At 44.6% G+C, this 12376-nt stretch overlaps 1 protein-coding gene across 8 annotated transcripts in view; it reads left to right on the top strand.

Moving 5' to 3' along the window:
• Window positions 1–5470: 5470 nt before the first annotated feature.
• LARP4B (La ribonucleoprotein 4B) overlaps window positions 5471–12376 on the top strand; it is an 86472-nt gene continuing 79566 nt past the window's right edge. For 2 of the 8 annotated variants that reach the window (XM_082386032.1, XM_082386031.1), the window contains exon 1: window positions 5472–8820. The gene's annotated coding sequence lies outside the window, so the exon portion shown is untranslated. Of the gene's footprint in view, window positions 8821–12376 lie in introns of all 8 variants that reach the window. The other 6 variants (XR_014242796.1, XM_082386028.1, XM_082386030.1 and 3 more) reach the window with 5 other exon arrangements.

Below are 12376 nucleotides of genomic sequence, written 5' to 3'. Positions count from 1 at the left end.
AAAAGCACTTTGGAGTACTGGATAAAATTCTATAATAGAACTACAAATAACATCTTCATCAATATTAATATTATAGATCCAAAAGCAGAATCGCAACCGTTCTGTATACTGCTGTGATGTTTTCCATGCTCTCATTCTGTACATTCAAGTCTTTCCCATCTTAAAAATCTCTCCTGTCACTCCATGGTCACTCCTTGAACCTACTATTTCTTTTTCCTTTGTGGCCTTTATGGTCAAACTTCCTGAAACAACTGTCTGTAACCAAGATCTCAAACACAGGCTCCGGATCATGTAAACCCCTTTGTGGACTCGGCAGTTTGCATGTTTGTTTTTAACAGAATGTGAGTGCCTCCAGGCTGGACAAACTCCCTTTTATCACTCCAGCCAGTTCACACATTTATGTGAACTGTCTGGTCCCTAAAGGCATTTGCATTTATAACCTCTAGCACTAAAGATAAAAATAGTAATCAACAGAATCACATACCTACAAATGTCAAACTAAGGAAGGGAAGATTTGCAAATTAAGATATAATTTACAGTTATACAATTAAGTCATATTTTCTAAATATGGCCCCAAACTCAGCTTTCAAAAATAGTGACTTATACAGACAAATATAGGGAATTATTAGCTTGCTTTTACTCGTTCTTTTTAATTATGCTGTTTCAACTGCTTTGGAAGAGCAAAGCACCCGGTAAACTGTGAAAATGGAGTGAATAAGTTTCAGCTTCCTCGCCCTCAGGTCAGCATTTCAGCAGGCAGGTTGTGACCACCATGAGGCATAAATCAATTTAAAGGTTACAACTAGAATTAACAAAAATAAAACAGAAGAGATCAGAGACAATCTCACAAAGTTAGGGTAAATATTATCTCATGAAACTCTGAAAAACTGTGGTAAAATATACATAACAAAATTTACCATTTTAATCATTTTTAAGCACACAATCTGTGACATTAAGCACATTCACAAAGTTGTGCCACCATCAACAATATTTCATGAAACTTTTGTTTTGTGTGTGTGTGTGTGTGTGTGTGTGTGTGTGTGTTTGTGTGTACTGAGCTGTAATATAAAATGTATTTCTTACTATGGGTCTTGGTTTTTTTTAAAAAGCATGAAAACCCTGCATTAGCTCACTTTTCCCATATATAAGACAATGGATATTTCACTAACTGTGACTTTGATGGAACTTGGGTGTGAGAGAAATACTCTAACCCTAAATGTGAGGCGATACTTCCAAAGAAAAAGATAAATTCAAACATTTGACAAAATGAAAAATTTGAAATGCGTATTTTTTTATGTGTGTGTTACATATTTGCTCACATGACAAATGTGTGGAGATGGTATGTTCAAACAGGGTAACACCCCCAGAGTTAGGGGATAAAGTCAGAAGATGTTACCCTTTGAAGGTAAAAAGAATGGACATGCACTGGTTTAGATTCACTTTCTCGGTGGTGACTCCACCCGTGGTGACTGCTGTGTTTCTGATGAGACTTAAGTGTTGCACTAACTGGATGAAGGAAACAGTGTCTCCTAAGTCTAATCAAAGTGACTAAAATATATCCAGAGGAAACATGATTGTAAAAATGCTTATGTATCACTGAGCCTGCGCGTCTGGAGCCTGTGCTCCGCAACTAGAGAGGCCGCGATAGTTAGAGGTCCGCGCACCGCGATGAAGAGTGGCCCCCGCTTGCAGCAACTAGAGAAAGCCCTCGCACAGAAACGAAGACCCAACACAGCCAAAAATAAAAATAAGTAAATAAATAATAAATTTTTTAAAAATGCTGATGTATGGAAAATTATCACTCACTCAACTTCAGTATATGGTATCTAAGGTTATAATGTCAAAATAAATAAACAAGGAAACAAAAATAGCTATCACCATGGAATCTAGGGAAAAAAAACAAACTCCAAGTGCAAATGATAAGACTTCCAAGTCTACTAGATTCACTATAGTGAATGGTGTCAAAAATGAAAGCAGCTCACTAAGAATTGACAGAAACCTCTCAGAGGTTGGTGGGTGAGCTAGCAAAGTTGGGATGATTTCAGTTCAGCAAACATCTACCAATGACCAGTCTCTGTGAAAAATGATGAGGATAAATAAAGTTTCTGCCTTTGCAAAGTTCATAATGAGCAGGATATAAACAACACCACAAACTGGCACTCCTACTCAACTCAGTAAGAACTGTGATAAAGGTACACCCTGGATGGGCCCTGATCCCGCCAGGGATGGGTTAGGGGGCAGGTATTCAGAGAAGACTTCCTGGAGGAGGTCAAAGTGTCTGAGTTAAGCTGTGGAAATTGTGGAAGACAACTGGCCAGATAGAAGAGGGGAGAGACAGAGAGGGGAGAAACACAGAGGTGGAGTGGCTTAGTGTGCTCAGGAAACTCCAGTCAGTTCCAGGCTCAGGGAGGGAAACTTCAAGCCCCTTCAGGCGGTTGTAGTTAGGGTTCAAAAACAGAGCATGTTGTTGTTCAGGGGCTCCTTTCCTCGACCTTGACAGCTCATAACCAGTAGGGAGCAACAGGAGCTGCCCATCTTGGATTACTGGGTGGGCGTGTCCATTTCTTAAAGTAATGAGGTGGAGAGTCCTCATCAGAGGAGCCCGCGGGAGAGAAGCACACTTCTCAGGAGACGCCTGTGAGCCTACCACAGGGCACCTGGCACTAGCGCTCCATCCTAGAGCGTCTGGGACCAACTCCAGCTTGGAGAAGAGGGGCCAGGAAAGCAAGGAGTGACTGCATGGAAGAAAACAGGAGAGTGTTTGGCAGTTGCCATGCACAGTCTAGAACTCTGAAGAAAGGCAATGATGTCTAGCCATCGACCTTCCCTCCCATTAGAGGAATGTACATGGATGTTGGACTAAAAAGAATGTCCACTTTGCCAGATCTCCAGGAAGTTAATTTTTTCTCAATCTAATAAAAACAACATGCTTATTAAGTCTGGTTCTCTGCCTGAAACATCCAAACTGGGAAGTCTCTCCAAAATGTCTCTTAGGACTCATCAACTCATCCTTCTTTCTATGAGAGCTACAGGCAGGCAGCAATCATGGTGAAAATGCAATCTTTTTTTTTTTTAATATAAATTTATTTATTTATTTATTTATTTTTGGCCGTGCTGGGTCTTTGCTTCTGTGCGAGGGCCCCCTCCAGCTGCGGCGAGCAGGGGCCACCACCCAGCGCGGTGCGCGGGCCCCTCACCGCCGTGGCCTCTCTTGTTGCGGAACACGGGCTCCAGATGCGCAGGCTCAGTAGCCGTGCGTCACGGGCCCAGTCGCTCCGCGGCACGTGGGATCCTCCCAGACCAGGGCTCGAACCTGCGTCCCCTGCATCGGCAGGCATACTCTCATTTGGGAAGCCCAAATGCAGTCTTTTTTGAGGCCTAGAGTGATACATTTACCTCAATGCAGAGGTACTATGTAGGTCAACTACCCCAGAAGATATCTGCCAGCAATAGTATAAATTTAAGCTGCTGTCCCAGGCAGCACCCTCGGCCAAGAAAGGAGTTACTTTCAAAGGAAACACGATCCAACTACAGAAGCCTTGAAGGACTGGCCAGGGTCTTTACTAGGAACTAGCCCTGGGGTATTACAAAGCACACTACACAAAAAAAGTTTCTCAGAAACTCTCTCTAGATATGGTTCCTGTTTCCAAAATTCATGCGAACACTGCATCTCCCCTACAGGCCCTCAGGCCTCCTCCCCCTGGGCTGGCACCTGCCAACACAACTTTGCCCCGCTGTCCTGCTCATTCAGCTTTGAGACCCAGAGGTTTGGCTCCTTTGTTCCTCCACCAGGAAGGAGTATCCTGGGAAATGTAGTCCTCTTCTTGAGCAATACATGTTCATGGAATATCTGTAATGAATTAAAACCCTCCACTTCATCACTGTATTTTTTTTTTCGGTTATTTTAAATTTTATTTATTTATTTATTTATTTATGGCTGTGTTGGGTCTTCGTTTCTGTGCGAGGGCTTTCTCTAGTTGCGGCAAGTGGGGGCCACTCTTCATCGCGGTGCGCGGGCCTCTCACTATCGCGGCCTCTCTTGTTACGTAGCACAGGCTCCAGACGCGCAGGCTCAGTAGTTGTGGCTCACGGGCCTAGTTGCTCCGCGGCATGTGGGATCTTCCCAGACCAGGGCTCGAACCCGCGCCCCCTGCATTGGCAGGCAGATTCTCAACCACTGCGCCACCAGGGAAGCCCCATCACTGTATTTTTATTATCATGAGGAATTTAAGATATATACAAAAGCAGGGAGAAGAGTTTCATGAACCCCCATGTATCCATCATCCAGCTTCAACAATTTTCAACACACCAGCTTGTCCCATTATTTCTTCTGTATTCCTACCGACCACCTTCCTTTAGATTGTTTTGAATCAAATGTAAAACATACATAATATCATGTCATTCATAAACACTTCAGTATGTATCTCTAAAAGATAATTCTCCATTTGAGGAGCTTCATATTTACAGGCAAGTTGCAAACACTTACATATCCCACACCTAGATTTACCGATTAAGGTTCTGTTATATTCTCTTTCTGTATAAGTATGTGTGTGTGTATTTCACGAAACTATTTGAAAGAAACTTGCAGATATCTTGATCCCTCACCTCTAAATACTTCAGTTTATATCTTCTAAGATCAAAGACATTTTCTTACAGAGCCATAAAACAATTTATAAATAAATCCAATTTGGGAAATTTAACCTTGATTATAAGACTGGAATAGAGTCCATATTGAAATTCTAATTATGACCCATATAGCAAATTTTACTCCAATCAAGAATCTAGTCTAGGATTACATATTGCGTTTAGTTGTCATGTCTCCTTAGTCTCCTTAAATCTGGAAAAGTTCCTTAACCTTTCACTGTCTTTTATGGCCATGCCGTGCGGCTTGTGAGATCTTAGTTCCTCAACCAGGGATTGAACCCAGGCCCTCAGCAGTGAAAACGCCGAGTCCTAACCACTGGACTACCAGGGAATTCCCAAGCCTTGATATTTTTGAAGAGTACGGGTTTTTGAAGAGTAAGAGTTTTTGTAGAATGTCCTCAGTTTGTGATTATTCCTCATGGTTAGTTTGTGGCTTGACAGGAACACGACATAACTGACATCACGTGATGTCAGCAGGCCACCATTATTGGGGATGCCAACTTTCACCCCTCAGTTAAGATGGGGTCCACCATATTTATCCACTGTAAAAATACCTTTCCCCCCTTTGAAATTAATAAGCAATAAGCAATTAATAAGCTGTGAAACGGCATTCATAACTTTTTACTCAACAACTTTTACCCAATGATTTTCAGCATACATTGATGATTTCTTTTTTTAACATCTTTATTGGAGTATAATTGCTTTACAATGGTGTGTTAGTTTCCTCTTTATAACAAAGTGAATCAGTTATACATATACATATGTTCCCATATCTCTTCCCTCTTGCGTCTCCCTCCCTCCCACCCTCCCTATCCCACCCCTCTAGGTGGTCACAAACCACCGAGCTGATCTCCCTGTGCTATGCGGCTGCTTCCCACTAGCTATCTATTTTACACTGATGATTTTTGCCAGAATAAATGTTACGATAGTTGCAACATGGTAATTTAAAAAATTCTTTCTCGTTCATTAGCCTTCTACTGTAAAGAATAGCTTTCCCTTTTCCTTCCTCATTTCTATTATTTTTTTTTACTTACACATTTGTTTATATTTAGTAAGAACTCATGGATTCTTTTATTTTCCAATGTATTCTCATGTATTACTGTCATTTTCATTTTGATACTTCCACCTAATTTGACTAAGTTAGTTCCTTATTGCATTTCTATTTGGATGGCTTTTGGGGGCCAGAGATTCTCTATGAGCTTAATACCTTTTATGAGCCCTCTCTTACCTTCTAATAAAAATCTTGACTCACTATCAAATTCAAACATCATAAGTGCTCGGAAGGCCTTTGGGATTCTTGCCTTGCTTACCCCTCCAGGCTCTCGTGCCCTCCACCCACCTTACCAGATTGGTTTTATGCTCTGTCATGTTCAAATACTTCCTTCTCTGACCAGGACTGGCCTCTCCCTCCCTGCTGGAAGGTGTGTTGGCAGCCCCTCCACTCTGGTGTCTTTGGCCGTGTCTTGGTCATCTCTTTCTTTGATTCCTTCCCAAGCTGGCTTCAGACCCTCCCATGTGCTTGCTACCTGGGCAATCTGCACACACTCCATAGTAAACCTTACTCCTCTTTATCCCCTACTATCTGTTCACCTGTCTTTTGGTTGGTACTGCTCTGTGCCATCTCCCCAGCACTTAGCACCGCCCCTAAGGCGGAGTAGGGACTTGGTGAGTGCTACGAGTACCCAGAAGGGAAACCGGTTGTCTGAAAGGAAAAGATATAAATGGCTGACACTTGAGCTGTAACTGGAAAAATAAGCCAGATTTTGCCAGAAGTGGAAGCAGAGGACGACCCTTCTGGCAGAAGGAAGAGCACAGATGAAGGACACTAGAGGACCAAAGTGTTCAGAAGCGAAAAGACTCCACACACAACTTCATGCACAGCAAACATTTGGGAACCAACGCTTCTCTCTTTGTTTTGTTCTCTAACAGGAATTATCACACTGTGGTGACTGCCAGTTGATTGGCGTTTCAGTAAACGGTAGGGTCATAGAGTGTAAAGCCTGTGTGTCATTCACATCCACACCCAGAGACAACCCCAAGGTCTTCAAAAATGCATGTTCAGAGAATGTGATTGGAAAGTTAGATTGTCTAACCCTGGGGCGGGAAAGGAGATGTGAGGGGCCAGTGAGCCAGTTTGTGAAGGGCCTGCTAGTCCATGAAAAACAACTTGGACTTCAACAAGTCTTGACTCAGAGGGGGATGGTGAGGAGGCTTTTAAAGGAAATGTAAGCTGGCATGGTGAAAGGTGGGGAAGCAGAGACCAGCTGTGATGCTATTGAAACAAACTGGGAGAGAAGTAACAGCAGGCAAATCCATCGTAAGCAGGAGAAGGAAAGTTTTTAGATAGAAGAGGTAGGACTTGTAACTGCTTGAGATGAGAAGTGGTTTTTAAAAACTGATCTTATTTTTCTAAGTAGAAATGCCATAAAAATTCATTTTGTTTTAATCTCACATCCCAAGGTGAAAATGGGTGCTTCTTTTGAAGCACAAGTTAAAAAAAAAATCACACAGGAATAAAAAGCCAGTTTTGATTGTTTAAGAAGGATCACCCAACACAAATAGAAAGTAAGAGATGTCATTTCAATATAAACTATTCTCATATCATTTAGTGTCTTTTGTAATATGGGAACTTATCTGTATATCAAAAAGTCTGCCAGAATGTAGACACAAGCAAAAAAGATGGAAATCTAACCTAAAAACTTTGGAGAATTCCTGACCTTTCAGAGGTGGACCACATCACTGGGCCCGGCCTAGGGATGACTTCCTGGGCCTCAGTCTAAAACGTTCCAAGCGGAGGTACCTGAGAAGGGCTCTGCAACATATCCAACAGGTTCTCTTGGAAAGTGAACTCTAAACGCGACTTTTTTTCCAGAAATATGTACTTGCTTTGAATATTACAGGAAATCTCAGTCTTACGTGATTATCTTTAAAGACATTGCTATGAATAGCATTATTGAACTTGCAAGTATTTTAGAGCGAGGATGTGACAACGTATGCCAAAGCAGAAGGCGCCCAGCACCGATGTGATCTTCCCAGTCAATACACGGAAGTCCAGAGCGCATCCTGTCGGCGTTCGGACCCGCAGAAGGAACAGGTAAGAAGCACCGGTGCACGGTTACGGCTGAACAGAGTGACCCAGAGAAGCCTTTCCAGGTCACATGTATGTCTACATAATCAACAGCCAAGCGGAGCAGGCACACAGGAAATCAGGCAGCAAGCTTAAAGCCGGTGAACATACTTTACTTTTGTTTTTCCTCCCCATAGAATGGGTCGGGTGGGTGGCACATGCTCGGGTTTGGGAAGACATCCCGAGTCTTCAGCATTTCCCCTGAAACCGCGGAGAACGGAGCTGGCCGACGAGCGGCCCAGAGCACCCGCTCCACGGACAGGCGACGCCGCCTTCTCCCTTTTCCCGGGCGCGCTCAGGGGGCTCTCCTGACCCGACCACCCGGATGGCCAGACGGCCCCGGGGCGGTGTCCGGTCCCGGGGTGAGGGGAGGGAGGGGTCGGGGTCTTGGGCCAAGGGGGACGGGGGTCGCGGTCCCGGGGTGACGGGGGCGGGGTCCCGGGATGAGGCGGGGGGCGGGAGTCTCGGTCCCCGGCTGAAGAGGGCGGGGGTCGCGGTCCCAGCCGACAGCACCGCCTCCTCAGGTCGCGGCGGGGGCAGTGCGGAGAGCGTGCGCGGGGTGGGGCTGCGTGCGCGCTCCGACCAATCACAGGCGTCGCCGGGAGGGGCACGAGCACCGAGAGGCCAGGAAGAGGGGGCGGGCCCGGCGCTGCGCGAGGCCAATCAGGGCGCCGTACCGCCATGACGTAAGGGAGCCGAGCACCAGTCGGCGGACCAGGCGGTGAGTACGCGGGCGCGCGGGCGCGCGGGCGCGGGCGCGCGCGAGGCGGGACTTCCGGCGGGGCCCGGAAGCGGGAGCTGTGTGTTCTCATGCGAACGGGAAGGAGCGTTGGGGCGCTGGAGTCGCGAGGTTGAGATATTTTTCGGCCCGAAACGGGAAAGAGTTGCCGCCGCCCCGCCGCCAGTCCGCGCCGCGCCGACCCCCGCCGCTCGTCCGGGCCGGCCGCGCCCCTGCTTCCGCCCCTCCCTCACGGCCCGTCCGCGTGTGGCGCGGTTGCCGGGCACCGGGGCTGCGGCGGTCGGCGGCCGGGCGGCGGCGGTGCTGACAGGTGAGCGCGGTGGCGGGCGGGCTGCTCTGCTCCGCTCCTGCCGCATCGCGCCCGGCCTCCGCCTCGGACCCGCGCCGCGCCCGCCTGTCATGGGCCGCCATCTTCCCGGAGGACGCGGCCGGGCAGGGCCCAGCGAGTGTAGCCGGGCCGGGGCGCGGGCAGAGGGGTCTGGGTGCGGGCCGGGGGGCCGGCAGGGCTGGGGCCGGCCAGGGCCGGGCCGAGGTCTCGGGGGCCGGGGGAGTGGTAGGTACGGGCAGCACCGCCGTCCGGCCCGCACTGCGGCGGCCTCGCCCTGCCCTCCGCCCGGGCCCGGGACCGCGGCCGGCCGGGCGGGGAGGGCCCGGGTCACTCGGACCAGGAAGTGGGATCCTGTTGCTCCGGGTGTGTTTGGGACGCTCCCGCTCTCCTCAGGGAGGTTTGAGCAGAGGCAGATTCTGGAAGAATTAGGAAAAAATTCTAAAGACGCCCTGTGTTCGAGAAAGGGGCAGGTCAGGAATCTCTTACCACCTGCTTCTCAGTCGTGTCCAATCAGAACGTAAAACTTAAAACTTGTTCAGACTTCTCTGTAATTTTGTATTGCAACTTTACGTGCAGGTCATCTTGTCTTCCCCCTCATTTCTACATAAAACGGTCTTTAATTTAGGCTGAGGTGAAACTTGAGAAGATTATCTGTAGGGTAGCTATCCTGTGCGTTTGAGACCCTCTCCTTGGCTGCACAGTAACTTGCCCTAAATGTTAAGTGGAAGTTTGAAGTTTTGGATAACTGAAGGAACGGGAAGAGTTCCCTGGACGGTTAAGGGAAATCAGTTTGTGTGAGGGTTTTTTTAAAAAAGATAATATCAACTTGAATATTGTAAGCATACAAATTATTTTCTTGTTTTTAAAGTTTTTCTCATGACACTTAGCTGGTCTCTTATTTTGTGTTAAGTATCTAAAATGCTTTTGAAATAGGTTCTGAGTTGTAGTTTGCAAAGACCACAGTGGGGAAGAGTGACGTTCATTTCTTTGGAGGTTAGATAATATGTGCAGTGTGCAATTTCCATACTTCGCCACCTGCCTGGCTCCCTCTAATTTACAGTCAGGGTAATTTACAGAAGTTGAAATGGTTGTGGCTTGTCAACTTTTCTCTGTATTTAATATTCTGAAGGGCAGTTTTATAATCAGGCTCTACGAAATCGCTTGATGTAAGTTTGCTTGAGTTGCTAAGGTGGAATACTTTATGAAAGGCATCAGGTTAGCAAGTTTATTATTCAACCATAAATTTGATTTGTGTACTTCGCTTTGAAACTTGTGTTTAGTTAGAAATAAATTTCATCCTGTATTTTGAAAAGTTGATGTGTGTTGCCTTTGTAAGGTGAAAAAGTGGGTGTGTGAAGGGAGATAGAGATGGCTTCTTATTGATTAGAAGTTACCCTCTGGGGCTTCACTTTCTTCATCTCTAACAGGAGAATTATAATAACATCAGTTTCATAGGACTGCTTGTAACATGTTGATGTTGGCTGTTTTTGCTCTTTTTTTTTTATTACTCAGATTCTTATTCAGAATTTTGAAAATGATGTTTACCTTATTACTGTTTTCAATATTCTTTTAGTGACTGTCAGTTTTAATTTATTAACAATTTTTTTTTTCTTTATCACATGTATCTGGGCAGAGAAAGAAGGTCTGAGGACAGAATGTGTATTTGGAGAAAGGATTTATACTATATTTGAGTAGGAGCCAGAGAGAAAATGGATGATAATGTGAGAACAGAAGTTTCTTGGCATTTATTTTAACGTGTTTTGTTGAAGAGTAGCCAAAATTAAATGGCAGCATGTTCAGGGAAGATTTTGATTTTATTTAAGGTTCCTAGGAATTGCACTTTAAAAAAAATTGAGATTTGGAGAATTCATTGATATTAATATGGTTTTCACAGATAAGCATATGTTTAGGCAAATACGTATTTAAAATCTGTGGAAACAAATATTTTACTTAATCATTTGTTTTTAATGAAGCAGTCTTCATGTATCATAAAACAGTTCCAAAATACTTAAGTGCAAGGTGGGAACATCATGTTTTTAATGTTAGTAACAGTAAACAGTGCTTTAAAGTAGCCCCACTACTTAACATAGATTAGCAACAATATTACAAGTTTTTGCAATGATAGAGCTGTGGTTGATGTTACCAACCAAGTGGCTGACAAACTCCTTTCGCTGTTATTTCAGTGCCCTGCTGCTGGAATTCATACTTTCTGTAGTGATAACTAGGATTATAACCTAGGTCTTCTAATTTTAGTAACTTGTGTTTTCTTTATGATTGTCCCTTGAGATTGCAAAAAGCTCTGTAGCTATATTACTTTAAATTCCATTTGTTTTCATCCTATTGTTTAAGGCACAAGTTTCAAATAGGCTTTCATAACACATGCTGTACTCTTGCAGAGTTCTCTCATATTTAAGGATTTTTTTTTCCTGATTGGTAAATGCAAGAAAATCATGTATATTCTTGTAATTCCTCCTATAAGACCATTGACTCAACCTTTTTCTAATGGAGAGAAGAAAGCAAGCACTGAAGTTGTGTTTATGGAAAGTACATTGTTAAAAGAAACAGACACTGCTGCAGGGTTTGGTTGCTTATGCTCCTTTGTAAAACTTTATTCCTGTAAAGAGTTCTCCTTTTTCTGTAAGAGCTAATTTTAGAGTACCTAGTAAAGGAGGCACTGCCTTCTGAGAGGGTTAAACTCACCAGACCTGATGTTAATTTAGTTCAGTTTGAACTTTTTGCTCCTAATTGTTGCACTTGTTGGTATCTTTGGAGCTACTCTACTTCTGGAGTTATCTTGATTAGAAAATGAATTTATTAGAATGTGGAATTGTAAGGTAGATAACCATTAGGTTCTCTTACTGAAAGGAGAAGGATATTTCCAACATGGAAATGTTTTTTCCCTAATGTTCTAGGGCTTTATTTTTCCAACATGTAAATGTCTTCCTTATGATCAGGCAAAATGATTAAGTCAGCTTATGTTTCCTTCCTTCTCACCTCCCCCACCCCCAAACCTTTTGTCCCTTCAGTGCTTTATAAACTTTTTCACCATTTTTTCTGGAGAAGCTGTCATGGTTCCTGTGTAATCATGAAGGGTTGCAGGTGAGTGATGCCACCCCTTTTGTGCCTTCTGTCATGGTCTGGTTTCCTCTTTAGTGTCAGCCCTACTTCCCTACTATAGTGAGACCTGGGCCACAGAGTGCATTCTGTAACATGGTGGACATTTCCTACTTAAATTTGATAATCCTTGAGGTGAGACTTAGTCTTCACTGAAAATTTTCTTTATGAAATCTGATATGCAGAAGTTTTGGCTTAAAAACTGATAAATTAGGGTGATATTTGTGTGATAAAAATAAAATGCTCTCTTATTTACACACACCATTTTTGTCACACTGTAGTGAGAGGTTGCTTTAAAGGCATATCCTGATTGTTAGGCCCTTTGTAAAAACTCCTCAGTGACTGTCCCCTGCCTAAGAAGGGCCCAGGGGCCTTGCCACTTCTGCCTTCTCCTTGCTGGCTGGGCCACCTTTGGTTGGCCTGC

The sequence above is a fragment of the Balaenoptera borealis genome (genome assembly GCF_965194805.1).
Source record: "Balaenoptera borealis genome assembly, chromosome: 3".
NCBI lineage: Eukaryota > Metazoa > Chordata > Mammalia > Artiodactyla > Balaenopteridae > Balaenoptera > Balaenoptera borealis.
This window is presented reverse-complemented; position numbering and strand designations above follow the sequence as displayed.